General features: G+C 47.7%; 1 protein-coding gene and 1 non-coding gene across 5 annotated transcripts in view; one reads left to right on the plus strand and one right to left on the minus strand.

Moving 5' to 3' along the window:
• The window catches only part of LOC119953674 (transducin-like enhancer protein 1), a 187872-nt gene that overhangs the window by 116122 nt on the left and 54167 nt on the right, over nt 1-17583 (minus strand). The gene's annotated exons all lie outside the window — the stretch shown is intronic.
• On the plus strand, nt 1293-1364 carry trnae-uuc. The gene has a single exon. It is a non-coding gene; the product is annotated as a tRNA-Glu (tRNA).

The following is a 17583-nucleotide window of genomic DNA, read 5'->3' on the forward strand; positions in this document are numbered from 1 at the left end:
ACAAGGAAGACCTCTGTTTTGTAACACAGATAGAACTCCCCCAGCACACAAGAGGAGGGAGGGGGTACCAGTAACTGAGACTCATAGAAACAAGCTAGGTGGGAAGGTATGATGAGTGGTTTTTAAAAAATAAATTAGTGTACACCCAATTAATTTTTTCCAATTAAGGGGCAATTTAGCATGGTCAATCCACCTACCCTGCACATCTTTGGGTTGTGGGGGCAAAACCCACGCAAACACGGGGAGAATGTGCAAACTCCACACAGACAGTGACCCAGAGCCGGGATTGAACCTGGGACCTCGGCGCCGTGAGGCTGCAGTGCTAACCCACTGTGCCTGCGTGCTGCCATAATGAGTGTTTCTGTGCACAAGTGCAGGATTTTCAGCGTGTTGCAAATGGGGTTGGAGGCTCTGCCCATGTGACACATTTACCAAGAACACTGGGCTGGTTTAGCACAGTGGGCTAAATAGCTGGCTTGTAATGCAGAACAAGGCTAACAGCGCGGGTTCAACTCCCGTACCGGCCTCCCCAAACAGGCGCCGGAATGTGGCGACTAGGGGCTTTTCACAGTAACTTCATTGAAGCCCACTTGTGACAATAAGCGATTATTATTTATTATTTAATTAACAGGAATGCCGGAAGCACAGCAAGCACCCTTTAAATCTGGTGGAGCGCCGTGAATTTTGTTTTAATGTTGTTTCCCACGTGATGCGATCGCCACCAATTTGTTGCCGCCTATTCCCCTGCTCCCCCATCCACCCTCCTTCATTCCTTCCCTCTTCATAACCTCCTGTCCCTTGGCTCATCCTCTCGCTGCTTCCCTCTCCTGGACCGCTCGGTGTTCCCATTCAAGATCCAGATCCAATCGGAAGCCGAATTTGTGGAAATGGGAGCCACGATGGTGCGGACGTGACTAGATGGGAGCTGCCACAATCCAGGTTTTATTCATCTTTTTTAAATGACTGCTGAAGATGCTCTTGCCTGGCTCCTCTTCAGCGAGGAAAGCAGTGAGCGGGAGCATTTTACAAAAAGGCAGAGATTGTAACATCACAATGTTCGGAAATTCATCCGCAACTTTGGTGTCGGCAACATTTGTACTGAGAAAGCGGCATTGCAATCTCCCAGAATGCTCTCTTTGGCCACCGCACATTCCTTTTTAAAAAATAAATTTAGAGTATCCAATTTTTTTTCCCCAATTAACGGGCAATTTAGTGTGACCAAGCCACCTACCCTGCACATCTTTTTGGGTTGTGGGGGTGAGGCCCACACAGACACGGGGAGAATTGCGGCTTCCCTGGTGATCTAGTGGTTAGGATTCGGCGCTTTCACCGCCGTGGCCCGGGTTCGATTCCCGGTCAGGGAATTGTTCTTATAGGGGCCTCACGGTAGCATGGTGGTTAGCATCAATGCTTCACAGCTCCAGTGGTCCCAGGTTCGATTCCCGCTGGGTCACTGTCTGTGTGGAGTCTGCACGTCCTCCCCGTGTGTGCGTGGGTTTCCTCCGGGTGCTCCGGTTTCCTCCCACAGTCCAAAGATGTGCGGGGTAGGTGGATTGGCCATGCTAAATTGCCCGTAGTGTAAGGTTAATGTGGGGATTGTTGGGTTACCGGGTATACGGGTTACGTGGGTTTAAGTAGGGTGATCATTGCTCGGCACAACATCGAGGGCCGAAGGGCCTGTTCTGTGCTGTACTGTTCTATGTTCTATGTTCTAATGTGCAAACTCCACACGGGCAGTGACCCGGGGAAGGGATTGAGCCTGGGACCTCGGTGCTGTGAGGCAACAGAGCTAACCACTGCGACACCGTGCCGACCATGTCACTGGATTTGTAATCCAGAGAACCATGGTAAAGCTCTGGGGACCTAGGTTCGATTCCCACCAGGGCCGTTGGTGGAATTTTAATTCAATAAAAAAAATTCTGGAATTGAAAAACTAATGACGACCATGAAACCACTATCGATTGTTGCAAAAACCCATCTGGTTCACTCATGTCCTTTAGCGAATTAAATCTGTCGCCCTCACCCGGTCCGGCCTACATGTGACTCCAGACCCACAGCGATGTGGTTGACTCTTAAATGCCTTCAGGGATGGGCAATAAATGCAGGCCCAGCCAGCGACGCCCACATCCCATAAACAAATTTTAGAGTACCCAATTAATTTTTTCAAATTAAGGGGCAATTTAGCATGGCCAATCCACCGAACCTGCACATCTTCGGGTTCTGGGGGCGAAACCCACGCAAACACGGGGAGAATGTGCAAACTCCACACGGACAGTGACCCAGAGCCAGGATCGAACCTGGGACCTCAGCGCCGTGAGGCAGCAGGGCTAACCCACTGCGCCACCATGCTGCCCATGAACAAATTTCTATTTAAAAAAAACTGAACTGGCAGAGGCCAAATGTCTTGAGATTGAGATCTAGACTAGAGATACACAGACTGCCACACTCCGGTTCACACCCAAGCCTCGAAATTTTAAGAAAAATGTGGGAAGAACACATGACAGCACAAATCGCAGCAAGTCCCAAAGGGAAGTAAACTCAGAGCACAGCAAGTGACAAATGTCAGCACAATCCCCCACCATTGTTGTCACACTTATGCTCAAGTGAGGGAAGCGAGCCAGAGAAATACAGGGAGGTTGGGGAAACATATGGTGTATAGGAAGTCTGGTGGTAGCACGAGAGAACCAATCTCTTTTGAATGTAAACAGCTGAGAAATATGCAATGCTGCTTCAGGACTACATTCGCCCGGGTAGAAAGTCAGCCGTCTATTCAAGTTCACGATCATGATGGCAAACTCGGAGGAAGAAAACGATTTTGCATTTGAATTAAAGCAGTCTTATTATTTACACAACCTGGAGGGCTATACTGCATACTGAAGATTCTTAATCCCAGAGGGGAGGTAGGAGGTGGCTGGAACAGGGTGAAGAAATAATGTAACAGAATATATTTGCAAATAAATTGATTTCAGAACAGTAGAGTCCTCATGTTACACTATTTACCAGGAGGCAATGATTCTTTTTAAGTTTCAAGTCCAAAAAAGCACAACTTGTTTGATCAACATATATATCTGTCAATGTAAGCCAATTGGTCTCCCACATTTAGCTCAAATATTAGTCTTAACAAAAGGACTATGTGGTCATTAATTATTTCTTATTAAGTTGGTGGAGGAGGCCAGGGAGGATCTTAAGAGGTGGGATACACTGCACTTAACGTTGGCGGGAAGGGTCTCCCGATCTTTATACCAAAGACCGTTTTTCGGAAAGTGGACACAACCATCTCTGACTTTGTGTGGGCGGGGAAGGTGCCGAGGGTGGGGAGGACCCTGCTACAGAGGCAGAGGCAGCAGGGGGGGTTGGCGTTGCCAAACTTGCTTCATTATTATTGGGCGGCGAATGTGGACAAGGTGCAGCGGTGGTGGGAAGGAGAATGGGTGGAGTGGGTTAGGATGGAGGAGGAATCTTGTAAGGGGTCTAGTTTGAGGGCTATGGAGACGGCAGCATTGCCAATGGCTCTGAGTAGGTATTCAGGGAGCCCAGTAGTGCAGCCCACGGTGAAGATATGGAATCAGCTGAGGAGGCATTTTAGGGTGGAAGGGATGTCGGTGCTAAGGCCGCTGTGTGAGAATCATGGGTTTGAGCCGGGGGGGGGGGGGGGGGGGGGGGGGGGGGGGGGGGGGGGGGGGGGATGGATAGTGTATACAGGATGTGGAGGGAAGTGGGGCTGGTCAAGGTGAGGGATTTGTATTTGGAGGAAGGGTTCGCCAGTCTGGAGGAGCTAAGGGAGAGGGTAGAGCTGCCGAGGGGTAGTGAGTTCAGGTACCTACAGGTTAGGGACTTTGCACGAAAGGTCTGGAAGGGTACCCTAGATTGCCGGGATACACCCTGCTGGAGTGACTGCTGCTTTCAGATTGGATTGGATTTGTTTATTTTCACGTGTACCGAGGTACAGTGAAAAGTATTTTTCTGCAAGCAGCTCAACAGATCATTCAGTCCATGGGAAGAAAAGGGAATTAAACAAAATTCAAGAAAATACAGGAAAATACATAATCGGGAAAAGAGAGAGGTTAGTAATAATGTTAGCTTTAGAATAAATTTTTAAAAGATTAAAACGAGTACAAGTTAAGTAAAAAGTGGATCTGTTGGGGAGAGCTTGCAGAGAGTCGCCTCGCGCCATCTTGAATTCATACATATGAATTCAATATTCATTCATGTGGAACAGGAGGGAAGAGTTGGTGATATATATAAGTGGCTGGGGGAGCAGGGAGGCGAGCGGGTGGTGAAGATCAAGGAGAAATGGGAAGCGGTGTTGGGAATGGAGATCAATTGGGGAGTATGGAGTGAGGCACTGCGAAGGGTAAACAGGACCTCCTCTTGTGCAAGGATGAGCCTGATACAGTTTAAGGTGGTGCACAGGGTGCATGTGACTCGCGCGAGAATGAGTGAGTTCTTTCAGGGGGTAGCAGATGAGTGTGAGATGTGGGGCGGGGGCCAGCGAATCCTGCGCACATGTTTTGGGGTTGTGAAAAATTGGGAAGATTCTGTGCGGGAGTGTTCGCGGTCTTAGCCAGGATAGTGGAGGAGGGAGTGGACCCGGACCCTTTGGTGGCGATATTTGGGGTTTCAGAGAAGCCGGAGCTCATGGAGAGGAGGAAGGCCGATTCATGGCCTTCGCCTCCAATTGCACGGCGACAAATCTTGCTGGAGTGGCGGTCGGCATCGCCACCGGGGGTAGCAGCATGGTTGGGTGGCCTGTACGACTTCCTGCAGTTAGAGAAGATAAAGTATGAGTTCAGGGGCTCAGCAGGGGAGCTTGAGAAAAGGTGGGGGATGTTTGTAACCGTGTTTGAGGAATCGCGCGCGGGGAACGGGTGAAAAAGGAGGAAAATCTGTACAAACTGTATAGTTGATTGTTGGAGAGAATGTTTCCCAGGGTGTTTATTTGCTGTAACCTACTTTGATACAGTTTGAATAAAAGGAGTTTTTTTAAAAAATTTGTTTCGTATTGGCTTCTCGAGTTTGTACATCCGCCCCGTGTCTGCGTGGGTCTCACCCCCACAACCCAAAGATGTGCAGGGTAGGGGGATTAGCCACACTAAATTTCTTCTAAATTGGAAAAAAAAAAGCCATTTGGCCCATCGAGTGCGCGCCGACCCTCTGAAAGAGCACCCCTACCTAGGCCCACTCGTCTGCCCTGTCCCCGTCACCCCACATAATCTGCATATCCATGGATCATACCAAGGGGCAATTCTTTAGCATGGCCAATCCACCTCACCTGCGCATCTTCAGACTGTGGGAGGCAACGGGAGAACCCGGAGGAAACCCACGCAGACTCGGGGAGAGCGTGCAAACTCCACACGGTCACCCAAGGCTGGAAATCGAACCTGGATCCCTGGCGCTGAGAGGCAGCAGTGTTAACCACTGTGCCGCCATGCCGTAAGAATCTTAACCGATGACAGTGAAAAAATACGGACAGATCCGCAACAGATTGGAGTGTGATTTGGCCGGGGGGGGGGACAGGTCTTGGGGCACGACAGTAGTGTTTCCATTGGAAAACGTTGTAATTTTCACACAGGAGTAATCCAACTAATCCCTTTCCCATTAACTGGGAGAGTCTGAGCTTAAACAGATTCTTTCTGCTGTTTCGCCGCTTTGGTTCCAGTTCACTAGTCAGTCCATTTAGAAAAGTTAATAAACTATTAAACAGGAATGAACATCCCTTTTACAGACTAAATGGAGAGTACTTCATGCCGACTGGATACACATGTTTTATTTTTAATTCTCGCAAAAAGTAAGCAACGCGGCATTTTCGGAAATGGAATTCCTCATTCCAGTCAGCATGAATTACCGTCGAAGTGCAGTTCGGTCAAATGCAGTCTTCCCAATGTGCCTCAGCCAGCATCTCAAACGAGCACACGCTACCGAATCAGTGCAATGTTGCTTTAGTTCATGGAACGACGTTGGTCAATTCAGCTGAAGGTTTGATGGGAGGATTCATATGTGCACCAGAAACTGGATCAAGACTCAAAACACACATTTTACTGGGATCCTTACGCTCTACAGATAGAAAGAGCTTCCTTTCCCTCAGTCGTGACTGTATTCAGGCACCAGAGAATTAAATGACCAGGAAGCAAGAAAAATTATAATTTTCCGCACCCATGATCCTCAACGGGCAGTGAACTTATTGGGCGCAATCTGCCAGCCGCGTCCCACTAGAATCTGAGCGAGGCGTGGCTGGTAGATCCCGGGAGAGGCCACCCCGGGATTGCCGATGGGCGGTATGCCTCGCGAGATCCAACCCACAACGGGTGGGACCCCAGCCTTGCACAGCTAAGTGAGTACAGAGACCCACGTAGCCGCGTTAACGCCGAACTGAACGACCACCCGGCATCTATCAGCCTCACAAGGGAGACCTCAGGGGGGCAATGTTCAGTGCTCGCGCCCCCCCCCCTAAAAAAACCTACACAAGCCCCCCCCCCCCCACACACACCATCCAAAACCTACACAAAGTACCCCTTGGCCCCTCCAAAACCTGCACAAAACCCCCGCCCCCACAACAGAACAGAGAACAGGCCCTCGATGTTGTGCTGAGCTTTGCCCGAAACCAAGATCAAGCTATCCCACTCCCTGTCATTCTGGTGTGCTCCATGTGCCTATCCAATAACCACTTGAAAGTTCCTAAAGTGTCCGACTCCACTATCACAGCAGGCAGTCCATTCCACACCCTAACCACTCTCTGAGTGAAGAACCTACCTCGGACATCCCTCCTATATCTCCCACCCTGAACCTTATGGTTATGCCCCTTTGTAACAGCTACATCCACCCGAGGAAATAGTCTTTGATCGTCCACTCGATCTATCCCCCTCATCATCTTAGAAACCTCTATTAAGTTGCCTCTCATCCTCCTCCGCTCCAAAGAAAAAAGCCCTAGCTCCCTCAACCTTTCCTCATAAGACCTATCCTGCAAACCAGGCAGCATCCTACCCCAGAAAACCCACAAACTGCCCCCCCCCCCCCCACCCCAAGACAACCTTGAGAACCACTCCCAGCTCCAGAACACCTATAGAACCATGCCCCCGCCCCCCCCCGCTAGAACACCTACACAAACACCCGCCCCCCCCCCCAGAAAATTTACACAAACCCCCGACCCCCACAGAAAGCCTACACAAATCCCCCCCCCCCCCCACAGAAAATCTACACAAACCCTCCCCACAAAAAAATCTACACAAGGCCACAAAATGCACCATCAAGATATTCCTAGGCTGACTACAATGAACTGAAATCATTATTATTGCCATGTGACGTTACTAATGAACTGAATAATGTGGCATAAGCCCACTTAATTCTACACACTAAAGATCTGCCATATAAACTCAACATCATTTTGGCCACCATTCAGACAGACAGTTAAAGCCAAATTCCTTCACCAATACACCGGCTACACTTGAGCTTTAGCTGGATAAAGGCCAGTTAAGTCTGTTATGAAGCAAAGCTGAATTAATTTGGCAGTTTTCACCTTGGTCCCTTCAGGATTGCTTCATGAAACCTACCCAAGTCTCGAGATGATTTCAGTTTCCACAGATGATGTAAACATCAAACTTGTTAAGGTTGGTGGTGGGGGAATAAAATGGCTCTTGCTCAGGAGCCATATAAATCAGGGTGCAACATGCATCAACACAGGTTAAAAGTTTGGTATTGCCACGAAACGTGATGGGAGTATTTTGCATCCATGTAAAACCTGGATTTCTTTCGCAAAAGCGAAATCCAATCCCACTCGGGTTAAACACGGCCAGAGTAAGAGTGGCCTCTACTCATCAATGAGCAGCAGACACTCCTCCTTTTGACATCATCACGCCACCGCACCCCCCACACTCACTACCATCTGTTAAAAAAGGAAATGGTTTTATTCCAGGGACACAAAATAAATGTTTCCTTTTAGCAGAGGTGCCTGTGGTCTAAAGACATTGGGAAGTAGGGAGGGAAAACCAGATGTGAAGAGAGACATTAATGGTGGCCCTGAAGTACAGTCCAGTTCGAAAGTCAACTGCAACTCCAGCAAGTAAAACTCATTTTCCTTATAAAATGTTTCACTCAGATGATCAAGACCCTTGTACACAGACTGGCAGACGTCATAACCTTTTGACGGAATAGAAGATGAATTTAATAATAGTTTCCATATTCAAATGAAGTGCCTGTAAAGTGACGGCGTGACGGTGGGCCACGCATTTGTGCTTCCCCCTTGTTGCCGGGGGAAGAACCTTTTCTTTTGTTTATTCTTTCATGGAACGTTAACTTCGCTGGCAAGTCCATCATTTGTTGACCGTCCCTAATTGCCCCGGAGAACACAAATGTACAGTACAGCAGGAAGCTTCTTCATGCTCTGCACATCACATCCCACACCAGGAAAACACAAGAGATTCATTAGTGCGATTGCACAACACCATAGCTTCAACGATAAGTAGAGCAAAGTTGAAAAGGATAAAATCCTTGGCTGTCCTCTCACTCGCCGAGTGGTTTGCTGCACTCAACCAGCATTGAAATCCCAGATCATGAACAGCCAGGGAGGAACAAAACGCTCTCCACAGCAATAACTGCACACCTCTACGAAGACGGTCAGCAATACCTGCTTGCCCGACAACATATCCTTTTCGCAAATTGAACCCCTGTGAAGAACGTAGTGTTTTTGTTGGCCAGGTCTATGTATCTAACTTCGTTCCAGTCGGAATGTTAAAAATGTTTCCATTCGAGTAGGTTTGTAATTAAAATTTTATTTAACTGGTTCCAAGGGCAAGGTATCAAAGTCTACCAGCTCGCAACTGATGTACAAACAGGTTTAATGGGAGCTAACTAACAGTGAGGAACACTTGAAACTCATCTCATGCCCCACTAACCCCTTCAGCCATTGCTTTATTAGACTGGTATATATAAATTATTCATATCATTATTTATTAAAAGGCAAGATTAAGTGTATGGATTAGGGAGCATATATTCATTAATGTGTTTCATACGTTCTCCTTACGCCCAGCAACCAGTGAACACTAACTTTTACACAAGAGGAGACCATATGGTTTATTAGGGAGTAGTCAAAATGGAGGCTGAAGCAATGCAATGCCTCGTGGCATCGCAAACGGCTGTGTTACTGAAAACAACATTTAAAAGAACCAATATAGGCTGTAAATTAAACAAACAAGCTTCTGTTGAGAGAAAAAATGAAGTGTTCTTGTTGGCAGAGATCAGCATAAAGCTTTGATTCAAAGTTTTAATCACAGAATTTACAGTGCAGAAGGAGGCCTTTCGTGTCCGCACCGGCCCTTGGAAAGAGGACCCTACCTATCCCCACACCTCTACCCTATCCCGGTAGCCCAGTAACCCCACCTAAAATTTTGGACACCTCTGCACTGTAAATTCTATGATGATAAGGGCAATTTATCGTGGCCAATCCACCTAACCTGCACATCTTTGGACTGTGGGAGGAAACCGGAGCACCTGGAGGAAACACACGCAGACACCGGTAGAACGTGCAGACTCCGCACAGTGACCCAAGGCGAGAACCTGGGACCCTAGAACTGTGGAGAAACGGTGCTAACCACTGTGCTACTGTGTCACCCAATAGTGGGCGGACAACGTGCATCCATAGAAAAAGCTGCAACAGAAACATCAATCCCGAGAATTTGCAGGTCTACAGGGCAGAGGAGTGGACCGGACTGAGTAGCTGTTCCAAACAACCGACACAAAGCACAATGCCCCAAAAGGCCTGTTTACGTCCTCTTCCCATATCCTTTTTTCCTTCATCCACCGGAAAGATCGGAGGGGAGATGAGGAAACAATGGGTGGAATTTTCCGGAGCAGAGTGGTGGAAGCGAAAACGCTCAACCCGGGTTAAAAGGTTTGTCCGAGGGCAGCACGGTGATTCAGTGGTTAGCACTGCTGCCTCACTGCACCGAGGACCCGGGTTTGATCCCGGACCCGGGTCACTGTGTGGAGTTTGCACATTCTCCCAGTGTCTGCGTTGGTCTCACCCCTACAATCGCAAGATGGGCAGGGTAGGTGGATTGGCCACGCTAAAACAATTGTCCCTTAATTGGAAAAAAAAAGAATTGGGTACGACTAAAAGGTTTGTCTGGGGGTGCACCTAAAGTGTAACAGACCAAATGCTGGCAAACGGGATTAGGCCGGTGTCTCATTTCTCAACCTGAACAGACGGGATGGACCATGTGGCCTTCCTGTGTCGGAAACTTTCTCCCGTGTCCGTCATCCCCTCCAGGAGTTTTATGACGTTCAAGCCTTTCAAGAATAACTATTTTCTCTTTTAATCGAGCTACGCGTCATTTTATTAAAAGTCTCTAACATTTCCCCTGTCTCAGTGGCCTGTAATTAGCCCGATTAGCTCCATGCCGTCTATAAACATGGGCACCACATTGATCATTCTCCAGCCCACATCAGTAGGAACTCTCTGGGGCCTCAGCTATTTCCGCCCCCATCTCCGTCAGGATCCTCAGATGTATCCTGACACTTCATTTTCCTTTAGCCCAACAAGCCAGCTTTCTTCTGAATTTTTATCTGGCTTAAATTAGTTAAACTGTCCTCAGGATTTACACAGATCGAGTTCGGTGCTGAGTTGAACCAACAAGAGTAAATACGCAGTTAGGGTCCAACCAGACCCGAGAATAGATAGGATCAATGTTTCCCTCTCCTACAACGAATCTCTGCTGTGGTCTAATATCAGATTCCAGGCAGACTCTGGGCAAAAGCTGCTTGTATCATTAGAAACAGTGTTGGGATTAAACTCAACTGCTTTGGATTGATACAACAGCAGTGGTTCAAATGCCCCCTCTAACAGATGGAAAAGCACTCCCAAAGACTTATGAACATGGTCCAAATGAAGGAATACGGTCATTTGATTCCAAGCGAGGACGATTTTATCCTAACCCTTCTTGCGCATTGCTTTGCACACTTACAGTTTGGCATAATACAGGTGCAGCCATTGCTGTGTGTCAAAAGCTAGAGCATCAATTTTGAATCAACTTCTGAGTCACAGACCCATATTTTGTTTTTTGAATGAGCTCCTGCAGGTTATATTTGAGAGTGCAGGCTAACAGCAGGAGAAATTACACTTCGATGGCACTTGAAGCGAGTCAGACGGCCACATGTTCAATCCCCACTTCAGAGTCTCGAGCTCATAATCTAGATCGACACCCCCAAGTGCAGTACTGAGCAAATGCTCCACGATCTGCTGTGGTGTCCAATGCTGCCAAATTTTTCCCGCACAGGTTTCGCGTTACTGCACAGCCGTGGGGAAAATTAAGAGGGTGAGTCACCATATCCTTTGGTGAAGGAGTTGAGATGTCTGTTGTCCTCTCATGTGGACATAGAAGCTCCCACTGTAATACTTTGAAGAGAAGGGTGGTTGTTCGTGGTCCAACTAAATAGAGATTATCTGATCACAAACGGCATTGATGTTTGTGGGTTCTTCCTGTGCACAAAGGATCTTCCTGTGGGCGGCACAGTAGCATATTGGTTAGCACTGTTGCTTCACAGTGCCAGGGACCCGGGTTCAAGTCACAGCTTGGGTCACTGTCTGTGCAGAAACTGCACTTTCTCCCCGCGTCTGCATTTCCTCCGGGTGCTCCGGTTTCCTCCCACAAGTCCCGAAAGATGTGCTTTTTAGGTGAATTGGACATTCTGAATTTTCCCTCTGTGTACCCAAACAGGCGCCGGAATGTGGCGACGAGGGGATTTTCACGGTAACATCATTGCAGTGTTAATGTAAGCCTACCTGTGACACTAATAAAGATTATTGCAAAGTAGCTGCCATATCTCCAACATAGGTGCAGACTCGATGGGCCAAATGGCCTTATTCTGCACTGTAAATTCTAGGATTTTTATTTTTAAAATAAATTTAGAGTACCCACTTCATTTTTTCCAATTAAGGGGCAATTCAGCATGACCAATCCAACCAGCCTGCACATCTGTGGGTTGTGGGGGTGAAATCCACACAAACACGGGGAGAATGTGCAAACTCCACACGGACAGTGACCCAGAGCCGGGATCAAAGCTGGGACCTCAGCGCCGTGAGGCAGCAGGGCTAACCACTGCGCCTATTCTACGATTACAACATTACACCAGCGGACACGCTTCAAAATAAATAAAAATGTACTCCCACTGGTTGTAAAAAAGTGATTTGGGATGCCCTACAAAGGGACCTGTATAAACAAAAACAAGTTTTTCTTTAAAGTACACAGATTGTTGCCTTGAAGCTGAACCCAAAGCTTTGACCTTTGAAGAGCGGGCCAATATTTTAATGCTAACTTAGCCCATTTTTCCCCCTCCTTGGCCATGAAGGGCATTGGGGCCAATCACAGTGACTACGGGGGCAGTTCCACAGTTCCAAGCATCAGGTTCCAATCTGGTGGGGAGCGGAACTCAGAAAATCAGGTTACAATCTCCAAACCGCGTTCTTTGGTTTCCTGATGGAATGCAGTATCACAATGACGGGGATCCCTCCTAGCAAAGATTAAATGGCGGACACCTTGCATAGATTAGTACCACACCACATGAACCACTTAACCACCAAACCACTCGAGATGGAATTGATTTTCTTCCGTGGGTATTTTCCCGACACAGCTGGAAGGTGCTAGAGAAAGTTGTTCAGTTACTGCGGAGCATTCATATCGCGCCAAAGTGCTTCAAACGAGAATTATCAAACAAAATTGGACTTCAAGCTACAGGAGGAGATATCAGGGCAAGTGAGCAAAAGCTTGGTTAATGAGCCACATCTTAAGAAGCAAAGGAGGAGAGGAGTCGAGGAGCTGCTGAAGACACCACCACCAATGCTGGGGAAATTCAAACTAGGCATATGCCACAATTGAAGGAGGCAGAGAAACTTTGGAGGGTTATATTGCTGAAGGAGTGAGATGGAGGGGCAAGGCTATGTATTAGGGTGGGAATTGTAAGTCTGGAGGTTATAGAACTAGACATGAGTCAGTCTGTGGATCCAACAACAAGGCTGCTGAACTACAATGGCAACATCAGTAGCCACACAGTATGCGCATTCCAATCTGAAGGCAGTTTGAGCCTTGCATCCAGTTATCATCAACTGGACCACAGGAGAAATTTTGGCCCAGAGAGTAGTGCAAGCAAGAGGCTACAGGCTCATGCATCGGAGAACTGAGACACGAGGAAAGACTGGGAAAGCCTTGGAGAGCGACAGACACAGACAGGCTGCCATTTCCGGGCAAACCCCTGAATGGATCCTCTCAAAGGGTGAGCGAGCCTGGGGAGATTAATCAAATTTTCATAGAATTTGTAGTGCAGAAGGAGGCCATTCAGCCCATCGAGTCTGCACCGGCTCTTGGAAAGAGCACCCTACCCAAGGTCAACACCTCCACCCTATCCCCATAACCCAGTAACCCCACCCAACACTAAGGGAAATTTTGGACACTAAGGGCAATTTATCATGGCCAATCCACCTAACCTGCACATCTTTGGACTGTGGGAGGAAACCGGAGCACCCAGAGGAAACCCACGCACGCACGGGGAGGATGTTTAAAAAGGCACTGAAGGAAAGTGCCTGCGTGGGTTTCCTCCGGGTGCTCCGGTTTCCTCCCAAGTCCCGAAAGACGTGCTTGTTAGGGGAATTGGACATTCTGAATTCTCTCTCCGTGTACCCGAACAGACGCCGGAATTTCACAGTAACTGCATTGCAGTGTTAATGTAAGCCTACTTGTGACAATAATAAAGAGTATTATAATTCTTCCTCGGTAACGTCCCGTTAGTGAGTTGGAACCACCCGTAAACTTCCGAGTTCAAACCAGAGACTTGGGAGTACTGCAGACGCAGGACAGTGGCCCATTGGAAAACTTCCCCGGCAATCTCCATGTAATCAGTGTGTCGGGATCTTGGAGGGAGCCCCCAGCATGCCTCTGGCAGGGGGTATAACCATCTGGAGATTGGAATATTTACTGCGAACACCGTATCCAATGCAGTGAAGTATTCAGATTCCGATAAACGCTGTGCCGCAGCAACTTAGCTTTCCCGTGAATGTTTCAGCTTCCACTTACAGTATGCTCTCCTACTCTCTCTAGTGGTCTATGACCCTTAATACCAATATGATTTACTGTGCGTCAGGCAAGTCTTTCCCGTGCAAAAGAAAGTTGTAATTTGGTCTCGTCACCCAGTTGCAAAATGAGCACTCTTTGCTTTGTTGAATCAGCGGCTGCACTTGCCTATTGTTTTTGTCTGTTTAGGATAAAATAAATGCATCCCATACGATACAGGCTGTAAACCAGAATCAGCTGCTCTTGGAACCAGTTCCCTCTGGTTTTGAGGCCACAAAGAACAAGCTTAAACTCCAGGGGTGCCCTGTGGAAATAAAGCTGACACCAAATCCAGTGTCTGGCAGTCCAGTCGGATTAATGTGTGCGGTGCGGAACAAAAAGCATACATCTCACATCTTCCTGTGGCCCCCACCAGAAACACGTCAACAACCTTTGGCGCCGTTCCCCCCCCCCCCCCCCCCCCAGGTTAGTTTGAAATGCCCCAGGATGGGGGTCCTGAAACAAGAGTGTATCGCACAGCTTTCCACTTCACTGCACAATTCATCAGAGCAGAACACATTGCCATAATCCAGCAAGCATGGACAGTTGTTTAAAAAAGGCCGTAACGGAGTCTCCGCATTTTCTGTTTTTGAAGAAAATATTTTATTGAAGCATGTGTTATTTTCACAGTTTAACACATTAACATTTCTTAAACAACCGCGCAGGCCAACACACGCAAAACACCTAAAAAGCAAAAAACAGTAAACAATTGTCCCCTACTACTCCCGCCCAATTCCTTAATTACCCATATACCGAGTTCCCTGTCCTTATCTAACATTGACATGCCTCCTGTTTCCCCCCCCCCCCGGCCGCCTTTACTGCTGATATTCAATTTTCTTTGAAGAAATCGATGAATGGCTGCCATCTCTGGGCGAACCCCTGAGTTGATCCTCTCAAGATTAACTGGATTTATTTTCAGACTGAGAAACCCTGCCGTGTCGCTGACCCACACACCCGACTTCGGGGGCTCCGAGTCCCTTCATCCCAGCAGAATCCGTCTCCGGGCCACCAGGGAGGAGAAGGCCAGGACATCGGCCCCCCTCTCCCCCGCTTGGCCCCTGGGTCTTCCAATACGCCAAATATTGCCAGTTGTCTCCGCATTTTCCAATGGGAGGATTGAGACCTGACCTTCACAGGTTCACAGTCTGGTGGTTGGGTCCTTGGTCTATATCATTCTGGAGATAAAAATATCCCAGCTGCCTCTTGCAATATGAAGATTGAACAGATGGGATTTGGTTCTGGGTGACGTAAACTTGGGTCCTCAAATTGGGTTCCATGGGACTCCTCCCGGGGGTTTCGCAGTCGTTCCGGCTATCTTGAATTTTTATTCAAAAGTTGTCCTTCCATCTTGACAAGGTGCTAGTTCTATTGCACAATAACAGTTTTTTTGTGGTGCAAGTCTTCACCCTATTGCACGTTCTCACTGTGTCTGCGTGGGTCTCACCCCCAAAACCCAAAGATGTGCCGGGTAGGTGGACTGGCCACGCTAAACTGCCCCTAAATTGAGAAAAAAGAAGAATTGTAACTCTTCTTAAAAACAGATCATTCTTCACCCCAACGTAGATGATGTTGACATCAGTCAGTCTTGTGTTAGACGAGCGAGAACACCCCAGTTGGCGATTCGGTTGGGGATCAATAATGTTTTCTTTAAAGTCGGCAAGTTTGAGATTCAAGGTATTTACGGAATGAATAAAGCCAAAAGACTCCAAGCATTTGGAACAGAGAAAAACAAATTTAACTATACAAGTTCAGAGAGATAGAACAATTTACAACAGCCACAATCAAGCGGCTAACGGAATTTTGCAACCCCCCCACCCCCAAAGTGGCGTGGTCGGGTCCACTCCCAAAAAAGGTCTGAACCAGATTTCCATATATTTTCATAAATTTAGATGTGATCACATGGTATCCGACCATGACACCCACCCCCACCCCCACCCCACTCTCGATGGTGTGACATCATGCTGACATGAATCACAACTGATTTCTATAAATGAAAATCAGGCGTGACGACCACGCAGGGGTACAGGTGCCTGGAGGCCGCAGCGGTTGAGGGGCAAGTCTGGGTGTTGCTCCCTGGCCATGCCCCCTGACAGGGGGATGGAGAGCAGGGAAGAGGGGGGTTGCCCCAATGTTGGCACTGTAGTTGGGGGTGGAGATCTCTTGGGAGGGCTGGCAGCCTTAAATTTAACTTTTCGATCGGGGTGCCCTTTTTGCAATCCCAAATTCCCTGGCGTGTTTAGCACCCCTCTCGCCAGTACTTTGCAGTTGCAAATTGACCTTAAATCAGGTGAGAAAAGGCATCTGTGAAGTTAGTGAGTTTCAGTTTTTCCTCGCCTGATCCAACACTCCGCATTTTTGGGACAATTGCACCCAATATCCATCTTATCTGAGGCCCATGTGAATTAACAGACATATGTTGGTGGTTAAACAGACTACACAATAGATGGCAGATGTGACCAAACACAATTCCATGGATTTCTTCACAACACACCCAGATGTTTGTCATATTGTGCGCAAACAAATCTAACTGAAATTTCACCTTTTTCCCAACTGAAACTTTATCTTTTTCCATCAGCATTTTATATCTCCACCTTTAAAGATCATGCCTCGGAATTCTCTCTATGTCACTCCAGCCTGGATGGCTTCAATGATGACCCACCTCACAGGGTTTCAATCTCGCCTTCTTGCGAGATGCCGTTCCCCTGAATTTAACCCCAGCTCACAAGCACAATTTCAGCTCTTTGGCAGCACCATGCAGAACACCACTACACCCAAGGAGAACCTCTGCCCGAGTGGCCCACATCTTGGGAGTCACCAACCTTGGAGTACCTTTTTAAAAAAAAAAAATTTAGAGTACCCAATTCATTTTTTCTAATTAAGGGACAAGTTAGTGTGGCCAATACACCTAGCCTGCACATCTTTGGGTTGTGGGGGCAAAACCCACACAAACAGTGAGAATGTGCAAACTCCACACAGACAGTGACTCGAGGCCGTGAAGTAGCAGTGCTAACCACTGCACCACCCTGCTGCCCTTGGAGTACCTTTTTAACTGGGAGCTCTTACTGTCCCTTAACTCTGGGATATTTCCTGGCTGACTACAACTGACTATTTCAAAAAGTGCTGTTCACTGATCTGGTGACCTATTAAAACACCCCAAGAGGGTTCCACCAGGAACAAATGTAACAAGCACTGGAACATGCTGCATCTCCACAGACTGCTAACATACATAGCACAAGAATGAATGGATTTAATCTGTGTTTACATGTAGTGTTAATAAATCATTGTTTGGCAAATACTAGAGTATGCCTACAGTCTGTGTAATAACTAAGTCCCACGCCTAGAGCCCAAGGTGGAAGGACCCATCTCAGAAAATCATGGCAACAGTGGAAACATGATTGTAAAATAACACCTCTGGGTTCTCAAAAGAATGACACAGAGAAGGAACTTTTGAAAGAGTCGGAGCAAGGCAGCACGGTGGTTAGCATTGCTG

The sequence above is a fragment of the Scyliorhinus canicula genome, chromosome 18, assembly GCF_902713615.1.
Source record: "Scyliorhinus canicula chromosome 18, sScyCan1.1, whole genome shotgun sequence".
NCBI lineage: Eukaryota > Metazoa > Chordata > Chondrichthyes > Carcharhiniformes > Scyliorhinidae > Scyliorhinus > Scyliorhinus canicula.